The sequence below is a fragment of the Porites lutea genome, chromosome 10 (assembly GCF_958299795.1).
Source record: "Porites lutea chromosome 10, jaPorLute2.1, whole genome shotgun sequence".
NCBI classification, from domain to species: Eukaryota; Metazoa; Cnidaria; class Anthozoa; order Scleractinia; family Poritidae; genus Porites; species Porites lutea.
In genome coordinates, this window is record NC_133210.1 from 21159694 (window position 1) to 21181952 (window position 22259).

General features: G+C 38.2%; 1 protein-coding gene across 1 annotated transcript in view; it reads left to right on the plus strand.

The window, feature by feature from the left end:
- Positions 1 to 22259, plus strand: part of LOC140949654 (uncharacterized) — a 460765-nt gene that overhangs the window by 327685 nt on the left and 110821 nt on the right. The window lies entirely within an intron of this gene.

A 22259-nucleotide genomic window follows, 5' to 3' on the forward strand; every position in this document is an offset into this window, starting at 1 on the left:
TTTTTTAAAACCAGGTAAACTCACTGTACTAATTAACATTTTTAAAATTAATTTGGACGCTACGCAGGCTAGAACCACGCAAAAGTTTTGAAATTCAAAATTGACTTTTTGGAAAAGAGACTATATGTATGTGTCTTAAAATTTCAGAATAACAATGGCAAGGTCACGATTTAAAAAGAAAAAATAGAACAGAAGTTGTAAATCTGAGTATTCACTAGGTTTGCTGCTGATCATCGTGATCTTTTAGTGGTGTGCCAAGTTGGGTGCTTCTTTATAGGAAACAGATCAACGACTTCTTGTAGACGAATGTATTTTAAATAGTGCACGCAAATCGTATCTCTCTTAAACAACCATGGACAAAAGTCTTGGGACACTTTTGCGTTTCTGGGCCCGGTTGCATAAAACGCCGGTAACAACTACGGGTATACGTGCGTGCACTCGTAACTTATGTGAGTTGCATTAAATCATTTAGGTGGCCCACTTAAGGAATTCACTTAAGTGGTTGCACTTACAATTTTCGTAAGTGTTCACTTAAGTGTCGGTTATGCAAGAGAAATTGCGGGCGTTGCATAAAACTTTTTTTACGGGAAAAATAGCGCGTAAATTTACGGGACCGTCCCGTATCGTTACTGTTTTTACTAAAGTTAACGAGATCTTTTACTGAGAAGTGAAAAAAAGTAATTTTTCCTCACGTAATTCGTTCTAATACGCTTTGTTAACCTCTGATGTACACTTTAAAGCCGACGTTGAAGAAGAATTATCATTTTCAGTAGACATTGAGGAAAAATAACGATTGCATGCAAATTTCATTTTTTTGAGAGCCTTAAAAGTGTTCGAAACGAATTAAAACTTTCTTTACACTCACTGATGGTTAGCTCAGGGGAGGGGGGGGGGGGGGGGGGGGTTAGAGGACTTAGCGAAATTTCGTGTACCTATGATCCACCGATTTATGACATCACATCCGGTTGCAGAGTTGCTGCTCTGTTTTCGCGCGAAGCACAAAGATGGACGCCCCATGCCATTTGGTTTTCTCGTTGTTTTTACCCACAGGCTAACGGAATTATGTATCTTGAATGCCGAGAATGTTGAGAAGGTATCTAGCCGGCCATTGAAGCCAATTTCTTGACCAAACAGAGAACACTTAACATTGTTTTAACGATAAATATCATGCAGCTGCGGGGAATATCATGGCGAGTCTTGCGATGTTTCAGAACGAGTGTCGTTAACGTTTTGTGGCTGTTGCGGCCTCTGATTTAGAGAAGTCATCAATCAAAATATAATTTCCTGAGCGGAATAGAATGGTGAAAACGTCTATGGCCACAGTTTAAAGTGTTCACCGCTGGAAGGCTGTATCACGCCTCGTAAAGGTGCAGAAAACTCCACTATACTGCATGGTTTTGAGGAATGTCATGGCGAGTCTTTCGCTGTTTGTAATCGAGCGTCACTCAAGAGCTTGGCTTTCGCGGCTTCTGATTCATCGAAGTCATCAATCAAAATTGCCTATCCTGAGCGAAATACCGTGGGGAAAAAGCTTATGGTCACAGTTTAAAGTGTTAACAGCTGGAAGGCTTTGCCACTCGACGTAAAGTTTTTGCAGGGGCTCGGTCTTCTGCTGTTCGAACACCCCCTGGCATGGTGTCGCATAGTTAAGGTTAGTAGGTTTGCCGATCCAGGATTTTTCTTTTAGTGCACGTGAGAGAATTACAAGGAACGTAGAGTAAAGAAATATTAGAGTTATTCAATGTTAGAGCGTGAGCTTTTGTTAAGAGAATTAAATATCAAATTTTTTAAATGGTTGATGAAAGAGGAATTCTTAAAGAACAGGTGGTACTATTAGGAAAGGGCAGTAAAACATCCTAAAGAACTACCCTTTTTCTCACAGCACTTTCTACTGGATCTCTAAAACTGTATTTTATTGGGGAAGAAACATATAAAATAGAAAAAATGTGACAGGGAATAGACCGTTTGCTTTGGGAGGTGGTGCCCCAAGAGAGGTGGAGATATTAAGAGGGGCTACAGCCAAGAAGGACAATATCATAACCAAAACAATAATCTTGTTGATCAATTATTATTACTAGTAGTCTTTTTTGAGTACGATAGTATACCAGAAAGATACCACATGCCTGCAATTGCTGTGATCATAATTTATTGTTTTAGAGGGAGGCATGCAAGGTTTTTGCTAAGGGGATTTAAGGGGTGGTAACAGCACACCTCCAGACAGACTGCATGGTTGCTTTGCTTTGTTCTGTAACATGAAACTTTCATCTTAAGACTTGCACTTTTTGTTACTAGAAACAATACATGTAAGCAATGGAACCAAAATTTGAAGGATACTGCAATAATTCACTTCAGTAGAATGGTTTTTCTTTTTCCTAGTAACAATGTTTTTACTCGGTAACTGTTTAATAAGGTTGACAGTGGTCTTCTTTTAGTACAATATCTATGTTGAATGGCATGCCTGAGGGGGGAGGGGGGAGGGGTATGTACCTGTAGCTGGTGGGGCAAAAGGGAGTATCCAACAGAGAGTTCAAACCTTTTTAGGAGAAACAGTCACCCAGTGCAGCTTTGAGTGAGCCAGTGATCATTTGTTTTTCTTTTGGCCATACATGGACGGTATATTTATTTTTTTCTTTATACTTCAATTTAAATTCTTCCTGTTTTTTGGGGTATGAAAATGTATGATAATGAGTATGACACAAAGGAAAGTAAAATTATCCAGGGATAAAATAGAACCACAATAATAACGATATACAGCTGTGTATAAATTATTAGTATGTATACAACAGTTTTTCTTCTACTGTTAAAGGAAATACTGAACTTTTATTCACCTACTTTATTTGATTGATCAATGATATTACTATTGTTCTAAAAAAAGAAACATCAAAATATTATCAATAAATTACATGTATGAATTTTAGAAACATGCAAACCAGCCCTGAGACATTCATGCTGTATTGATTTCCTTTTTCCCAAAAAATATCCACATTCATTTTTATTGACTAACGTCTTTTGATCCTGTATTTGGCTCAAAATCCTAATGCTTAGATTCACAATACATTCTTGATTCTTTTCCAGTATCTACTGAAAAATACAGTCTAGGTATGTTGTAAATACCATCTCTTCCTAGTTGTATCCTCGACAACAGGCTTTCAATGCAATGTTCCGAGTTGTTTTAACACACAATCCCCCAACAAGTGAAGGTCTAGGAAATATTGGGTAAATGTAGATAATTATAAACATCGTTTTTGTGTCAAAAAGTGTTTACACTCCTATTTCAATCTTCAAACAGCTTGATTTGCATAAAAAGAGTAATCTTTATTGTTCAGTAGCTCTAGGCTCAAGTTCATATCTTGATCCCATCAATGTATCTTCAGTTTTAAACAGAGGTTTCAGTGGTTTCAAAACAAGCTGGTGACCACTGGAGTTCCATCGGCTACTTGATTGTATGTTGCCAGCAATTCTGTAGTCCCCCCCCCCGCCCCCCCAGCCTCCAGATACTTTAAGAGCCAATGTCTGTAATTTTCGAGAATCGGTTGACAGTCGTGAATTTTTGAATTTCTTCATATTTCGCCCAAATAATCTCTATAGTACACTAATGCCAAAAATCACGTTAAAACTTGTAACTGCTTTTTAATTTTTTCAGGAATCAGGTAAAGTTTGATAAACTCTAAATCGGCGCTCTTTCGAGTATGAAATTAGCGAAAATTAAGCATTTTCTTCGCGCTCGTACAAAAAAACGGAATGATATCTCTAGATGAAATCAAGTCACAAAACAGACACATATTTTTACTTTATAATTCAGCAATTAACTTTAAATAAACCGTTTAAATGTGACTGTACCGGCCGTAAGAAGAAACACGGTTTCAGCACTTTTCAAAAATGGCAAATTTCACCTAACTTCACCATCGTAAAAACCCAGTTGGTACATAGAATTTCAATATGAAACAAGAACTGTATTGAAGGATATCCTTTTCTTTTGTTTGTGTTAAAATATTTCTGGCGCAATTCCAAACGCGCTTCTTCGAGAGACCAAAACCTGAGCGGTATTTTGACACCAGGAAAGCACGTGCAACAAGCAAGTTTCGACGCTTGGAATATTAATCCTTTGCAAACATAAGTTACTTCGACATTTAAACCCTAGTCAGAGTTGTAACGGTTTCAGACTATATTTCGGCGTTTCTCTTCGGTTTAACATGATTCCTTTCAACGGATTTTTGCGATAAACCATAATGAAGAGACACGAATACGCAGTTCAAATCACAGTTAGTAGGGGGGAATATTCTCGAAATACTCGCTTGCTATAGTTTTAATCGTATTGAAACCTTAAAATCAGAAAAGTTATTTACTTACCTGAACTTAGATGCTAGATTGGTTCACAGTACCGCTGACTAAATTCTGCATCACGGCAGAATCAAAGTTAAGTTTGTATATGTTTTCAATCTGTCAACACGAGGCAAGATTACATTCCGGAAGTGCGTGACGCGTAACGCGCCGGAAAAGAAATTCCTGGTATAAGTGTTTTACGGTGCAAGTCTTTGTTGTATGTTCGTATAACATCTCGCACATATTCAAACTTGGTTTGTGGCGCCTGTAGCCCCACAGAATGCTGAATTTATTGCGATCATAGAAAAGATGTCGTGAGTCACTTGGTATGCTCCTGACTTGTTAGTCACCTGAGTATGTAGAGCAACAACCAAACATCGACCCTACCATGCTAATGAGTAATGATACAAGTAAGGGTTTCTTCATTTATGTTAGGTGATCTTTGTTTGATCCACAAAAATTGGGGCATGACTGAAACAAGAGTTTTTCCACATCACCGCTAAATGTTTGGTTCCGGGTGGCGGTGCAACAAATCACGTGGTATCGTTCTAGATCAGCCTACTGGCTGCTCATAGAGGGGTCCATAAAGGCACATCGATTGATGACTCTGTATGGCCTGAAGAAAATAATATACGCAGACGTTTCGGCTGAGCGACGAAGGTGCAGCTTTTACACTCTTTTTTCGTTTCGAAAATAGACGAGCACGCGAAAGGTCTCAGGTGACTATGCTAACCGTCATGAAAAGTCTACTTAGCTTGTTTAAGTTTAGGGCAGGAGGAAGAGATGGGTGGGTTGGTTGGCATTGGGTTCTCCATTAGGATCAACCCTACACATACAAAAATTCTTGTCTTTATCACTACATTTAGAGCTAGCAGACTTTAGTTGATCCACAAAATTGGCGCATGAAAATAAAAGTTTTTTCCTCACCACCGCTAAATGTTTGGTTCCGGGTGGCGGAGCACAAATCACGTTGTAGCGTTCCAGAACAGCCTACTGGCTGCTCATTTAAAAGGGGTCCGTGAAGGCACATTAATTGATGACTCTGTGCGGCCTGAAGAAAGTTATATACGCAGACGTTTTCTGAGCGACGAAGTTGCTGCCTTTACACTTTTTTGTCTTTTCGAAAATGGCCACTAACTTGTCTCCTCGCTCCTCGCCGCTAGGAGGTCGTTTTTGCCTCAGAGATACCACTACGAAGGAGTTTTAGCACGCAAGTCACTGCTGGTGCAGACCTAGGAAAAGGGCATTTTCCATCTGAAATTTAAATAGAAATGAAAGGCTATTTTGAGCCTTTTCTCTCTTTTCTCCGCAACGTATTTGGTTAAAAGATAGTAAGTAAAATGGCTGAGGCATTTTAAAGCATTTTTTCATTTACGCGACGGATTTTGGCGTTATGAAAAAAAACTTGTCAGTGAATTGGTTTATTTTCTAGCATGCGAACAAGTGCTGGGGGGTGGTGGCGGACAGAGCCAGGTGACTGCTCCTTTTTTTTAGGCGGGAGCTAGCAGTACGAGCTTTCTGGCCTAAGGCCATACTGTGTAGACTGGCCTTGAAGGGCCTCTGTTCGGGGGCGTGGGATCAGATAAAGTACAATTCGTCAACAGCAGGTTGAGGTCTGACCAGAAGATGCCCTTGCTGCAGAGGAGCAAAGCAATACCTCTCAGTAATTTAAACATGTTAAATACTTGTATTTCGCTTATCAAATGTGTCCATTGTCCACTGTCGATTTGTGGTTTTTCAGGAACGTTCTTTTGCGGAGCATTGGCCAATTTTCTTTAAACAGTTTCACTCGTTTCCATTTCCCTGCTCTACCTTCATGTGGCATATGGCGTACGTGTGTACCTAAACCACTCAATTCATACAGAGGTGATCGATAGAGAAGTCTATACGCCAAGCGGTGTTAAGATTAGTTAATCACAAGCAAAGGCTCAGAAGGCTAAGTGCAAATAAAAGAAAACTAGTGTGAAAAGTTTTGCAGACTCGGCTTAGTAACTCTATTTATTTTCTTTCTCTATTTGAGTTTCGGCTGGTACATCCTAAAATCAAGTTTAGTTCCACATGTTTTGGAGAATGTAAAATATAAAACTAAAAAAAAAACAGTGTTAGTTGTCATTTTATTTTTTCTTGTACACTCGTGCGATGATTCATTCATCCTTTTTTGTACGGTTGCGTGACCAGACTCAGATCACACACGGGCTTTCATCACGCAACACAGCATTTAGTACGAAGCTAAACGACGAAAGATTTCAGTAAACTGCGGCCACTTGCAGTTGAAACGACTGTGGTAAGTAAATTCTTAGAGATCTCGAATCCCATTTAGAGCTAACACGCCGTTTCTAGCGGCTTTATTTTAGGTGCAGAAACTCAAGGTCAATATTTACACTCAATGAGGACTTAATCTAAGCGTCGTCTTTTTCAGCTACTTGCGTGCAATCAAATGCAGTGTTAATCTACTTAGTTTTTTTTTTATAACCATCAAATTGAAAAGCGTTTTTCAAAAGATTTTAAGAGCTTTCCGTAATGTGCCCCTTGTAAAAGAAGATAAGTTTGCAAAAACTTTTGTGTGCCTACAGTCGCGGCTAGCTTGTTTGAGCGTTCCAACGTGCGAAACTACCCTGCACGTTTCGGTGTCTCAGCGACGCACTTTTGTAATGCCGCCCAAAATTTTTTGACAGAAGAAACGGCAAAGGATGTGCTTTAAAGTAGTGATTGTTTCATGTGGAAATTCCATGTATCAATTGTTTTTTTCAATGGTGAAGTTAGGTCAAATTTGTCATTTTTGAAAAGAGCCGAACTCGTGTTTTTTCTTGCGGCCGACACAGCCACATTTAAGCAGCTTATCTAAAGACAATTGCTGAATTATAAAGCACAAGTCTATGTTTGCTTTGTGACTTGATTTCATTTAGAGATATCATCACGTTTTTATGTACGAGCGCGAAGAAAATGCTTAATTTTCGCTAATTTCATACTCGAAAGAGCGCCGATTTAGCGAAACTTTGCCCGATTCAGGAAAAAATAAAAAGCCGTTACAAGTTTTAATGTGATTTTTGAAATAAGTGTGCTATAGAGATTATGTGGGCAAAATAGGAAGAAATTCAAAGATTCACGACTGTCAACCGATTCTCGAAAATTACAGACATTGGCTCTTAAAACATTTTGAAATCCCTGAAGTTTATGTACTGACGATGTGCTAGTATAATTTTACAAAGGAACCGTACCAAAGGATCAGAAAGCCAAGCCAAGTAGTGTACCATAAAGACTGATCATCTCAAAACCCACCTCCTATTCCATGGCACATACCTGTATAGAAGTACTACAACTTTCTCCCTGGGTGTTAAAGTAACAGTAAAGAGGGGTTTCAGGTGTAGCCTCTTGTATTTGTTTTATTTTTCTGATATTTGCTACAACCTTTGCTCCTCTGTAGGGAAAGATGGTTTGGCAAGAGGAAAGCAGAAGACAGTTTGATGAAAGGATTTATTAATTCACATTTTACTATTCCATCTGTTAAGAGGATTTTCTAAACAGATCATTTAAATAGTCGGAATTCATTAAAGCTGACAAAATGCACATGCTGTTCTTGTTGTTCCTTTATAAGACAGCCTTAAATAAATTACAGGTCTGAAAGATGGAGTTGTAAATAAGCTCATCTCGCTATGTTAATTTTTGATAACCCTTTTTCCATCAAATTTAATTACTAGTAAAAACCTGCAACTAAGAACCTGTATTTTCCCAAGTTAGCCTAAACAAGTCATGTTCTTACATAAAAACCCCTAGCACAGATTTAGGCTATTTAGGTTCAGTCTCAATGCAAATAGGTCCTTATTTTCTGAAAAAAAATACTTTGTAGCTTTGAGCTAAAAGTATTTAGTGGCATTCAGCTCTTTCCTTAGTATATGTAAAACCATTGCATTGCAGTCGGAGTATTAAATGATAAATATTATTGGACACCTATGTCTCAAAAGAGGACCCTGTATGTTGGCTTATCTTACTTTCCCAAGTGTACACTGTGCAGAAGTTTTTTCTAAGAGATTTTATAAATAATGGTAATAGGACTGAGTGGAGTCCAATTCGGTCTGTAATCATACACGTGTTACAAAATTGGACAACCACGAAGCAGGAATCGGATTTGTTTAATCATGAGTATGATTACAGATTGAATTGGACAAAACAAAGTCCTGTAACCGTTACAATTTCCAAATAGCATTTGTTCATACTAAATGTCCAAAATAAGGGAAAATATTACTGGTGGAGACACTGCCTATATGTTGCATATTCATCCATTTTGGATTAATCCCCAGTTTGTTTGGGTAAGTGATTTATTGTTGCTATGGTTATTGTAATAACTTCTGTGATTGGTGGATTTAGCTGAGTGCACTTAATATGATTGGCTAATGTAATTTTCTGATTACAGGCAACTGTCCGACTACAGCCAACTGTCTGATTACACCCATACACAATAATTAAAGAAAAATAAAGCAGTTAATGCACCAATCAAATTTGAGGAAATTGGTAATGGTTATGATTAATAATCTGTTTCAAATTTGAGTGCTCTTTTATAAAGACAGCCTAGCTGGAAAATTAGCCTGACAGGTTCTTAAAAACCAGTTTCTTAGTTGTGGATTTTTCCTGTATCCTTGTTGAGCTTAATACTGCACATCACTATGCTGGGCGTCAGCCCATCCCTTTTTTGTTTCTCCATGTCAATGAGGTCAGATAGGGAATTTACATTTAGTCTTCTAGACCATGGTGCCTTTAATAGAAAGCTTTCTTCTCCTAATCAGGATCATATTAACAATCCTTTACTCTAACTGATTAATTGAAGGACGAAGAACACTAAGGGATGAAGTTGTCATAACACAACCACCAACTCCTTTCCACAGGAGGAACAGAATGCTTAGGGATGGAAAATAAACATGCGAAACTGATTGAAGTATAGAGAGTATGCACATGACGTCACGGCGGCCATGTTGGTGTCCCAAACTAATCCTGTGGGAGTTGAACTCTTTTCTTATGCAAATGATTTCTTTTGTTCCAATAAATTTGCATAGATGCAAGCCACGTGAGTGAATACTCTCTATGAAATTCAAGCTTAGTTTGGTTTCCTATAGTTGCATCTAGGGTGTTTGCCTTCTTATCTCCAAGGGAAATATGTGCAGCAGACAGTGCTGCACACCCCCTCCCCCCTTAGAAACCTTGATTTCTTCAAAGCTTTCTAGTGCAAGATCATTAGTTTCAGTCTTTCCTGTGAAGTTTTTTAAGTCTTACCAAAAAAACGACAGTTAACGCAGTTGTCTAGTTAAATATTGCTGATCCCTGACAAGAAAGTGAGTTCAGGGAAACAGACACTTATCCTTGAGGTCCTTGAAAGAGAGTTGGCATGTAAAGACAGGAAATGTCTTACCAAGGACCAGCTTCGAAGCACGCTACTGTACACTGGCCTAGACACTGTCAGAGGATTCCATCGAAACAGAATTGACATCCTGAACCAGCTCAACATGATTTCAGTGTCTTCTGTTGGTGCAGATTTTCTGTAAACCAGAAAAGTGTACTCCTTGAAATGTCAGCATTCTTCCTTCCATTCAACTTTAATATTTGACAGTGAGTTGTACTCAACATTTATTAACAACATTTTTGTCCTCATTGACTTTTATCTCTCTTTACGAGTTGTGTGGTAGATATACTTTTTAATACTTCTTGATATTCTCTTGTTTGTGCTCTTCTGTCATCTATTTTTGTCTTCCCAGCTAAGCAGAATAAAATACATAATTTAAACATTAATGCCCAGAGGACTAGCCTGTGCTACAGGTAGAACTAAACTTCTGGTTAAGTCCCCCGGTGAGACAGCACTGAAATCCTGGTTGTGGGCACCCCCTGGCCCACCTGTAAACGAGCACTTGCATATGTGCTATGATTGGCCTCTTAAAAATACCATTATTGAAGGGAATATCGAAACACATTGGGATTGGGAGCCCAGAATATTGGCACGGCTTTGCAGATGTTACTAACTGGCAATAGATTATGTCTGCAACACAGGCTACACTGACAACCAGACTTACAGTGTAGGTTTTAAATATATATTGTTTATAAATTCAAAAGTAAGCTTATATTCAAGTCTTTAAAAATACACAAAATTCATTTTTTATACCTTAGATAATCGTCAAATAAAATAAGGTGCAGTACAGCATTATGAATGACCCTAACTGAAACTTATTAATAATTCATAAAATGCAATTTACATCAAGAAATACAAGTAATAATTACCAAGCCAAAATATGTGTTTTGCTGCAGGAAAAAGTTATACATTTCTTCTAACGTGTTCTAAAGTAACTAGACCTCTTATTGAGTCTCATATTACACCTCTAGTGATCCCTCCAGAACTTCAAACCTCTAAAACAGTTAAACCAGCAGTTTGTTTTTTCACTTTATAAATTTCACTCTTTTTTGCTTTACTAATTAATTACATAACTATAATCACTGTAAGTCGTAGTATGTTTTTTTTAGCTTTAAAGGTCAAGAACCAATCAATACATGCTCGGGAGTGATTCATTTTTAAATAAGTGTTGTAGTTATCAGTTAAGATAAGGAGTAATTTCAAACTAGTCATTTTAACAATATGACTAGTAGTGCATAAGGGTTTCTTTTCATGTATGTTACACTTGCAAGCTTAGAAAAAAAGGAAGGGCACAAACTTTCTTGATTTCTCTCAGATAATGACAAATTGGACTACTTTTGGGCTTAACTCTTGTTCTAAACATAAATCTTCAAAGGCTAAAAAATCTTTAAATGCTAAAAATCCAACACTAACCTTCCAGAAGCTCGCAACATGTGACCGTTTCGAAATCAGTTGAGTAGAGCTTTCAGCAACTTTACGTCAACTGACAAAGCCTTCCAGCTGTTAACACTGTAACTGTGACCATAGGCTTTTTCTCCACGGTACTTCGCTCAGGATAGGGTATTTTGATTGATGACTTCGGTGAATCAGAAGATGCAAAAGCTAAAATCTTGAGTGACGCTCGATTAGACACAGAGAAAGACTCACCATTACATTGCTCAAACCGTCAGTCGAGAAGAGCTTTGAGCAACTTTACGACGAGTGACAAAGCCTCCCAGCAATCAACACTTTAAACTGTGACCATCAGCTTTTTCTCCATTCTATTCCACTCAGGATAGGCTATTTTGTTTCACAATCTCGGTAAATCAGAAGCTACAACAGCCAACCCTTTGAGCGGACACTCGTTTTGAAACAGCGAAAGACTCGCCATGACAGGACAGTTGGGTAGAGCTTTCAGCAACTTTACGTCCAGTGATAAGCAGGAGACACTTTAAACTATGACCACCGGCGTTTTGCCCAATCCATTCCGCTCAGGATAGGCAATTTTGATTTGATGAATCAGAAGCCGCAAAGCCAAACTCTTGAGTGACGCTCGATTACAAAGAGCAAAAGACTCGCCATGACATCCGTCAAAACCATGCAGTTGAGTAGAAGTTTTTGCAACTTTACGGGGCGTGATACAGCCTTCCAGCGGTGAACACTTCAAACTGTGGCCATCAGCGTTTTTTCCATTCTTTTCCGCTCAGGAAATTATATTTTGTTTGATGCCTTCTCTAAATCAGAGGCCGCAAAACGTTAACGACACTCGTTTTAAAACATCTCAAGACTCGCCATGACATTCCCCGCAGCTGCATGATATTTATCGTTAAAATAATACTAAAACTTCTTTGTTGGGTCACGAAATTTGCTTGAAAGGCCGGCTAGATACCTTCTCAAGATTCTCGGCATTCAAGATACATAATTCCGTTAGCCTGTGGGTTAAAATAACGAGAAAACCAAATGGCATCGGGCGTCCATCTTTGTGCTTCGCGCGAAAACAGAGCAGCAACTCTGCAACCGGATGTGATGTCATAAATCGGTGGATCATAGGTACACGAAACAAGTACCGGGCGCTATTGGAGTCGTGCCCACCCCCCCCCCCCCCCGGGTTAACTTAAAAAAAAAAAAAGAGTGAGTCATTAATAAAGTACTATATCAAAGTTACGTGTGCCTTTAGGTGAGCCCGTAAGTTATCACGTAAAAGAGTAACTTACGAGAGTGCTAAGTGCGTTTCATGCAACACCCGTAAGTGTATCCATAACGGATTCGTAAGTGACTCACTTAAGTGGGCACTTAAGTGTAGGTTTTATGCAACCGGGCCCAGGGGCGTTTTCCAATTGACACAGGTCGAACCCCTCCCCTCACCCCACAAACAATATTGGACGCCTGTATCCAGAATTTTTCCCTTATAGGGTGGGGGGAGGGAGAACTCCAAGAACATTTCGAAAGAGATGCAGTTTTAAGAGGGAACCGATCCGAGAAATGACAGAAAATATGAATATTGCAGTACTGTCCCAAGGACTTTTGTCCAGGATTGTGGTTACATGAAGCAAGAGAAATCTGACTTATATTAACGAGAGCGCACTGAAGGGCCACTCACACCACAGCGTCAAAAAAAAAAACCGGCTAATCTCTAACTTTGAGATTTACTTTCAAGATTTTCAGATGAAGAAACTCGGTTGTGATAAATGTCTGCAGCAGGAAAAATCTTTACTTACGGCACCTTCCTTTTTTAGGCAATTTCGGACAGAGGTATCTATGGATTGACAAATTTAACGGCGGCTTCTTTTGTTGACCTCCTCGGCTTATTTTCTCACTATGTCAACAACTGTTCAACTATCGCAAAATTGAGGACGATTTTGCTTGCACAGTATCGGTAGTTTACTTCGTTTTAAATAGTTGGTCGACAAAATAGTGGAACTCTGGGCCCTGTTGCATAAAACCTGCACGTTAGTGCCCACTTAAGTAGGTCACTTACGAATCCGTTATGCGTAAACTTACGGGTGTTGCATGGAACACACTTAGCACTCTCGTAAGTTTCTGTTTTACGTGGTAACTTACGGGCTCACTTAAGGTCACACGTAACTTTGTTATAGTACTTTTAATTATTAATTTGACTCACTCCATTTTTTTAAATTATGTTTACCATCGGTGAGTTTAAAGAAAGTGTCACGTCGTTTAGAACACCTTCAAGGAACTCATTCAAATAAAGTTTATTACATGAAATCGTTATTTTACTTCAATATCCACTGGAAATGTTTGTTGTTCACCCTTCTTTCATTTTCACGACGGCCTTAAACTGTACATCAGGGGTTAACAAAGCGCATAGGAATGGAATTACGTAAGGAAAAACAATTTTTTTTTCATTTCTCAGTAAAATATCTCTTTAACTTTGGTAAAAACAGTAAGGATACTGGATCAACATAGGTCTCGTAAGTTTACGCGCTATTTTTCCCGTAAAAGAAGTTTTATGCAACACCCGCAATTTCTGTTGCATAAATGACACTTAAGTGGATACTTACAAAAATCGTAATTGAAATCCCTAAGTGGACCACGTAAGTGATTTAACGCAACTCACTTAAGTTACGAGTACACGTACGTATACCCGTAACTGTTAAGGACGTTTTATGCAACCTGGCCCAGTGGAGTCTGTGGAGGGTGGGAGCCAACCTTTCTCACCCCCCTCCCTACAGGCCTGTATTATAATCATTATCACTATCATTATTCACTCCATTCACGGGTAAAGTCAACAATGGACCTGCTCCCAATGTATGGATCTTCATATCTCAGTACGTTGGTAGAGTACTGCAGCAATAACGCAGAGGCGACAGTGGTCCTGGGTTCGACAAGTGCCTAAATTGCAATTACCACTGAGGCGACCATATCTTCATTTAAAATTATTATTTACACATAGATTTAGCCAGGGCGAAAAGCGAAGCTCCCGTTAATAAATTTAAAATTTAAATCAAACAATACACTTGTAATCCATAAAGCAGTTAACCTTACATTTGAGGGACAGGCTAAGTGATTTAAGAGACAATGTAGATTGGTCAAATTGCAAACAGTCCAAGTCAGTGAAACAAATCTTAAATCGAGTTAATAATCATATATGTGCACCCCAAAAATCAAACATGCACCTCCTTTGATCACGGTTGATTAGGCTTGGAATAGCCCAGTCGCCCACACCTTTATTTTATAAGGTTAATTGAACATACCCGAAATTTAATTTTATGTTATAAAGGCCGGTCATACGACACGATAGTCCTCGGTGGCAGCCAATTTACACGTTATAATTTATCTGCTGCATTACTCCGTCTAATAAAAGGGAGGCCAAAATAAGAAATCAGGCGGGATTTTTTGTGTGCGACAAGTTAACTTTACAAAATGTTGTCGACAAATCTGGTGGCGTGTAAATCAGCATGTTATACTTTTTATACATGGCATCTGAGACACCTGAGGTAAACAGTACTATCAGACGCCGTTTGTTTATTTTACAGACCTTGGACAGAATTTGTTATTTCTTGCCCTATTTAAACTTATAGTTCTGCAGTTTTTTACAGTTTTTCAAGACAATTTTTCAGGGGCTTAACCCTGAATGAGATGCTACTGTACTTTGTTTTCTTCGAGTACTTGGCAGTGGCACAAACAAAAACAACAATAAGTGAAGTCTTCTTCCGTTTTTCTCTAGAATGACCCAATGAAGCGCTTTTCGGTAAAGAAAAAAAAATAACCGTAGGGCTTGGACTTGGCCTCTTTTGTGATGCTCTTAGCAACTGAGACATGGATGTTTATCTTTCCGTTCATTTAGAATCTTGGAACCGCTGCACGTGCACATCGCTTTCAGATGGCTTCCATTTCCTATTGGTCAAGCGTGTTCTCAAGTATATTTGACGGTGAACTTCGGCTGCTTTGAACTACGAATGTTTCCATGGTCACCAAGTGAAGTTGAAGTAGGTATATTTTACCCTTTCACACTCAAAGTAGCTTCCAACTGTACTTAAATTATTCTAATCAGGTGTGAAGCCAATTAACGATTACTGGAGGGTTCATATTTTAGTGTGGATGCTGCTTCAAGACATTTCTGACCGAATTCGGCTATCACGAACGGTACAACGCACGTATTCCATAATTGATGGGTTCTGTTTCACCTGCTTCACGGTAGAGTATAAAAGATGATACATGTATATCTTCAAAGCTCTTCCAGTGAAACAATAGTTGATATTTAGATATGGACTTTAATTCGATAGCATGCGGCCTATAAATATTAACCCTTCAGTTCCTTTTATTTTATTTTGCACTGTGTATTGTGTTGGAAGTGGCTGCGGTAGACGTTGCAAAGACGTTTTGTATCAGGCTCTCTTTTCGTTTCCCCTTTTCCGCCAGAATTTTATTTAAAAAGCGAAACAAAAATAGGGCCTGGACTCAGGTTAACATTCTGTAAGTTAAAAATTCGTTCTACTTCAACTCTAAATCTGACTCTAATGATCTCATTATTGTCCTTTTTAGCTGAGTCTGGTCAACGCGTGGGGTATTGTCATGTTAAAGCTCAAATATGGTTGAAAATGTAGAGTAATTTAATGCGGTGTTCCCAGCAAAAGCCACCAGGAATGTGTGCCGTTTACTGATGTGGAGATTGCAATTTGTATCAGAAAAAGAACGACATTTGGTTACTTTCGTTTGCTAACAAGTCAATGCGTGATTTACTCGAAGTTTAGCGGACTTTTTCCTAGCAGTGAATAAAAGTTCCAGATAAATTTTTACATCATTGAAAAGAAGCCCATTTGTACTTATCGGAAACATTCATTTCAAGACATTCTGAGTTATACAGCATAGGAAAAAGCTTTCATGAAAATCTGCTCTAAAATGAGATATTACAACAATGGATTAGCGATTTTCAAAGACTCACCTGAAATTCTAAATAACCGTTATAATCCTGTTAGGGACTTGCCAGAAATTAGCAGGGGGGGAGGGGGGGGTGGGAATTTTAAATTTGGGTTCGGAAATTAGGTGACCCATCCCCGCAATGGGAGTGAAATTTGCTAACCCTCCCCTTGAGCTTGGCCTAAAATATCAGGACCCTCCCCACCTTACAGAATTGAAAGAAAAATGTTCCAGGTGCTCTTTAAGTATTCCAAGCCAACAAGAAAAAAAAAGGAAACAAAAACAAAATGAAAGGAAAGCAAAAAAAGCTAGGACAAAAAGAATGGAAGTAAACTGCAAAAGAGTTATTCAAACTATTGCACCTCAGCAAGACTCGCATAATGTTACAGAGCCTATTGGTCCATTATCTCTTCATTCATTATGAAGGAATAAGTGGGCTCCTCAAAACACAAAGGCTATATATCCAATATGCCTTTGAGAAGGGATTGTTCACCAATGAATCACAGGAAATTATCAAGCAATATCTACGCTTCAACTTAAATGAAAATCATGATGATGATGAAAGTGATTGTATCAATGCTGATGACATAAATGATGATGATCAAGATGCTCACACCAGCATTGATGGTGATGCTGAAGACAGTGACGAAAAGGATAGCCGAAACTCTAATAACATTAATAACAACATTATTCATAATAAAAATGCAATAAGACTCTATGGCATTGTTATAAATGAAAAGTAGATGTTTGTTTAATTCTTGCCATAGTACTTCACAGTTTATATCCATAATGTTCCGTTGTTCCCTAATATTATAGGTTTAAATCATTTTTCAACACCTCCCACGTAAATATGTAAATGTATTAACCCATAAGTTCTTTCTGCGCTTTTGAGGAGCAAACTTCTTCTACCCTTCCTTGTCGCTTTTATTTTCGTCATTTTATGGCGGTGGCCACCCGTTACAGACTGTTAAAGTGTTTTAGAATTTCTGGAAACGAAAAGAATATTTCAACAAAAGCAAAACTTTACACCACATTTTTTGACCGATATAAGGTATCTCTGAACGAAATATGAGGATAGGCATTATTTCCATCATGTGCCACCTCTCACTCGGTCACCGCTCTTCAGAAGTATAAACCGTTCAATGATAACAGAAATTTAAATGTAGAATAAGTAACTAATTCAAGAATCAATAGATGGCGTATGGTACGAAAATTTGCACATAAATAAAGCATGCAAACTAAAAAAAGTGAAGTTTTTCACTGCTGACAGTTTCATTCGCGGGGGGGGTTTAGATCGTTGATCAGCAGTCTCCTTTTTCTTGCAGTCGGTGTCCGACCGAAATAGTCTCATTTCAATTTATGACTGCGCTTAATGTCAAGGGTTAGTTATAATGCTAGTTGTTGGGTCTGCCAGGTTTTTTACATACCGTAGGTAAAACTTAACCTAGATTGCATGACAGAAAAACTAAATACTTCAAAGCCATTACAAGTAGCGATCAATCATCAGTTAGTGCAGACCATGTCACGTCAACTGGTCATAACTTGAAATGGGACCATCTCGAACTTGTGGCAAGAGGACGGTCGTTAATATACCATGCGCCCGAGCTTGGGCCTTTGCGGACTGGTCTATCTAGACAAACGGTTAATCAAATCTTAGTTGTTGCTCTATGAAGTAATCACGGTTCTTAAAATAGCTTTTGCAGTACTGTGTGTACTTGTATGGTCACGCAATTAAAGCCGACGTTGTTGTTGTTTTCGGGTCTAACTTGTTAACGCGTCTATTCAGGTATTTCATAATTTGTCATAATTTTTGGTCTTTTGGCGTCGTACTGTTTTCAGCAGCACGGTGCCCGATTCAGCACTTCGTAGGCGCCCTCGTCTGTCTCGCGATCTTATCAAAGTTCCTGTTACCGCAGCGTAATAAATTGCTGTTTTTTATTTATTTATTTTTATTATGTTTTTTTATGCCACCACAGTTTAAAAACAACACATTTTTCTCATGTGAATGCGACGTCTCAGCTGCGCCAACTTATCATCATCTCAGAAGCGTGGCTCTACTACAAGATGATATAATGAAACAGAAATAACTGTTAAGACTAGAGCTCGAAAACGTCATTACGAGAATTTATTTTGGATATTTTGTCAGTCAGAAGCCAGTTTAGGGCTATTACTCTGCTTGATACTAGACTAATCGAAAGTTGTGCAACCTTGCGATTCAACGGGATTTTTGCTTAAATTCCGTAGTGATTGATGTTAACAAAAGGTGATTGAAACGAACTTCCGCTACATGGTAGTAAGATGAAACCAAAGATAAAACTAAGTTTTGCCTTCAATCTGCTATCATCACGTCACAATTTAGCGCGCCTTAGAACATTTAGATATTTGTTATTCCATTTGTTAAACCCAAGCTTTTACAACTCAGTGTAAGTAATTGTTTAAAAGTGGCGCAAAAAATCATCTGGTCGAATCATCAGCAGCCATAATTTAATTTGAACAGTATATTTTTGATAAGTAGCCTAGTCAACCAACATTTCCTCCTACACCATCATTTTTAACAAAAGCGGAAGTTGTAACGAAGCGATTGTGTTTTAGGGAAAATATGTGAGTTTCTATTAGTTTAGCATATTATGTGATATTGCCACTCGACGGCAATTACTAGAAGTGAGCTCCTGGAAGCAGAGTATATATGTATTCTGGAGGAAAATAAAATAACAAAAGTCTCAAAAAGCTAACCTGCACACGCGAGAGGCCGGAGCAGTAGCAGTAGCAGCACCCTTACCAAAATAAGCATCTTTTGATCGTCTGTAACGTATTCACATCTCATATGCCATTAACGTTAGCCTCACTGATGTGTTCACTTGGCAGTAATCACAAAACGTACAATTTCTTACTGAAGAGAAAATGAGCAGTAAAACCACACACTAAAATTCACCTTGCTGAATCGCGTCCAGCCGCGAAACCACGTGACAAACTCAGGCGAAGTAAAAATATTGTTACGTCACACCATCATTTGCGTTCCTCTTTCGCTGTTGAATTGTTCGGAATTTTTATTTTAGTTATTATGTATAAAATAAGTCGGGTGCACCTCCGTAACGGGGCGAAAAAACTGGGAATCCAGTTGAGGAGTTTACTCCAACATCTCAGGAAAATTCGATTATCTTCAGGACCTTCAGCGTTTATGTGCCATTAATCTTCATCGTATTTTGCTTGTGCAAATCTGTTTGAGGCGCTGTCACGGTGATTTGGGTATCTCCGTGTTTTGGGTTTCCCTTCTCATTTTACATGAGTGTTTTGGGTATCCCTGGGTACTTTCCCGGGATCACTAGTGATTTGATGATCGTTGTCATTTCTGTGTGGGTTTACATCTCCGTGCTACTTGATCGCAGGGATCATAGCTGCCCTTGCGCCAGCCTTTAAATCTAGTCCCATAAAGGTGACATTATTTACCGCGAAATTCGTGATCATTTCCTTGTTAGTATGAGGGATGGTCAACTTTGTAGTCCGACGCAAATCCACAAAGATTAAATCCAACGAATAGCTAGCCATTACCGTTTTAATAAAATCCTGCTAAGACACTATTTCAAAGCAACAAGAGCGTTTGCTGAAACGGATGACTGGGTCGGGCAAGATGTCTGTATAGACGTGTTTTTGCGTGCTCTGACTTTCAAGTATAAGTCCGAAAGTTCTAAAAAGAAGACTTAGAATAATTTTTTTACGCCCTCTGAAGAAGAATCTCTATTGCCGGTAGATAAAAAAGTTGAAAAGCGACATAAAAAGGTCAGATTCAGGAAGAAGTTGAGAGTTGACAGATGGGATGTAAAAGCCCTTATTTTCTAAACTGTGAACCGAAAATAACTTATTCACCTCTCGCCTCTCGCTCATAAAACACACCAGTATCAGACAATAACAATTAATTTCTTGTATTAGAGGATGCTAAATACAAATAGTGTTTAGCAAAGGAACAAGCTCTCTCAAATGCATCAAAAAATGACAGATTAAATCCCTATATTCAAAAATACAAAGAGCCGCGAGTCGACTTTATCACGGAATGTAGCCACCCTTAGCTTCAGTACTCAGACTTCCATCTGCCGTGAACTTTGAAGAGAGGAATTCAGACTCAGCTGTGATTACGAAACCCACAGGGGTTTAGTCCAATAGCTTCCAATTTTTTTCTTAGGAATTTCTGGCGCTCTTCCAGGGGAAAGGGGCTTGGAAGATAGTAACTCGTTTTCCTTAGAACGCTTATCATTCCTAAGGGATCTAAAAATATAGTCTTACGAACGCGGAGGAATCCTAGCAACCTCTAGATACAAGTAAGGCAAGTGTACGGGCGTTTGAATTTCCCAGTTTTGGCAATATACACCCAGAAACCCTCCCTGTACTTATCGTTCTTGCTGACTTATACCAAAATCTTATGATAATAGTCTTCAGTGACAATGCTAGATCTCCATATACGTAAAAGCTCGGAAATACGGAAAAAGCCGGCATAGCCAAGTCAAGACACTTGCAGACAAACCTGATATCAGGCAAATTACTTCCGTAATATTTCAATAAATCAATCAATCAGCTTTATTTTATATATACATACATATATATTTTTTGAACATTTTTTATTGAATTAAATTAAACACAAGTTTACAATGTTATTTAAGAATAAACATTAATTAAATAAATTAAATTATACAATTACACTTGGAAAATTTCTTGAGCTCAGTTAAGTGTCTTTCTCGTGGACATCTCATTCTATGTTAATGACCAATCTCGACAAATTTGATTTTCAAATTTCAGTGAAGTTTAGAGACGGTCATCACTAAGAATAATTATGTAATACTACTAATACTACTAATACTAATACTACTAATACTACCTACCACCTACTACTACAACAATAACGAGAAAGTGGCAATCTGTTGGTTATTCATAACATGGCTGAGAATTGAAATTCGTTTCGCACATTAAATGCCAATTTTTATCTTGATTTCGTCAAATATCAGTAGTCTGTGCAGAAAGTTGTAATGTCTATCCAAATGCATTTGCTTAGACGATTCACTGCAGTTCTTTTTTTTTTGTTCCGTAAATCTAACAAAACCTAGCTTATATGTTCAAAAATTCTAATTTTAATGTCTTCCAGATAAAAATCTGCGCAGTTTAAGCTTAAGTTTGAATAAGTGACATAATTTTTATATTGTTCTTTTGTTTCAATAGTCTCCCAACCTTCCACAAATATCATACCGACGAACGTTGCAATCCTTTATTGCAGATAGCCACCATCAGTTACTATTCAGTCCCATCCTCGGCATGGACGTTGGCATATAGACGGCCATCACACTGTCTCATGTTGACGTATATCTGTTAGTGAAAATCAACCAAGAATAAAGTCAGCTTAAGCTTTTTTAGCTGTTCGTTAAAAATTTATTGCAATGTTATTATGATGCACGATGATGATGATGACCATGGTGATGATTATTATTAAAGCTTAATAATTGCTATTTCAAATTAAGGTCAGTTGTGCGATTCGTCGAGTTCATAAAACAAATTCCGTGAAATGTAATATACCCGTTCTATTTTCTCAAAAATTAAGTTCTAGTCCTTAGTTCATTCAAAACGTTCCTTAGTTCCTGATTGGATGAAATCTCCCAGCTAATTCTGCATAAAAAGTAGCTACCGTTGACCAAATTTGGAAAACCCTCGTCAATAACAGAACGATATCAAAAAATGAAGGGAAACAGAAGTGCAGGGAACACAGGGCAAAAAAGCAGTGGCTTTCGCGAGTTATGCGAAGTGGAAAGAGCCAAAAAAGTGCCTTAAAACATAGCAAGAATAGCACAAATACCACAGGTTTTAAAATTACAAATTTTTGGATGAATAACAAAGAAATTATTGGGTTTGTCTTTTGTGTGATTTGAAGAATTATGCTGATCCTGGAATATATTATCTTCCTCGGCCTTATTGAATGCTGTTTGTATTGACAAGAAAGGGGGCCCCATCTTAAATCATCTGCTGCATACACTTATTTAGACAGCTTAACTCTTTGGTCTTTTTTTCGAGGTGTTTTTGTAAAATATATTCCAAAATTAATTCCAAATGTCTTTGGAATGTGTCTTTTTCTCAGTAGTCTTACAAAAGTCCTTCACTTGGTGGCTATACTGTCACTCCTTCCACCCAATTTATTTCCTTCCTTGTC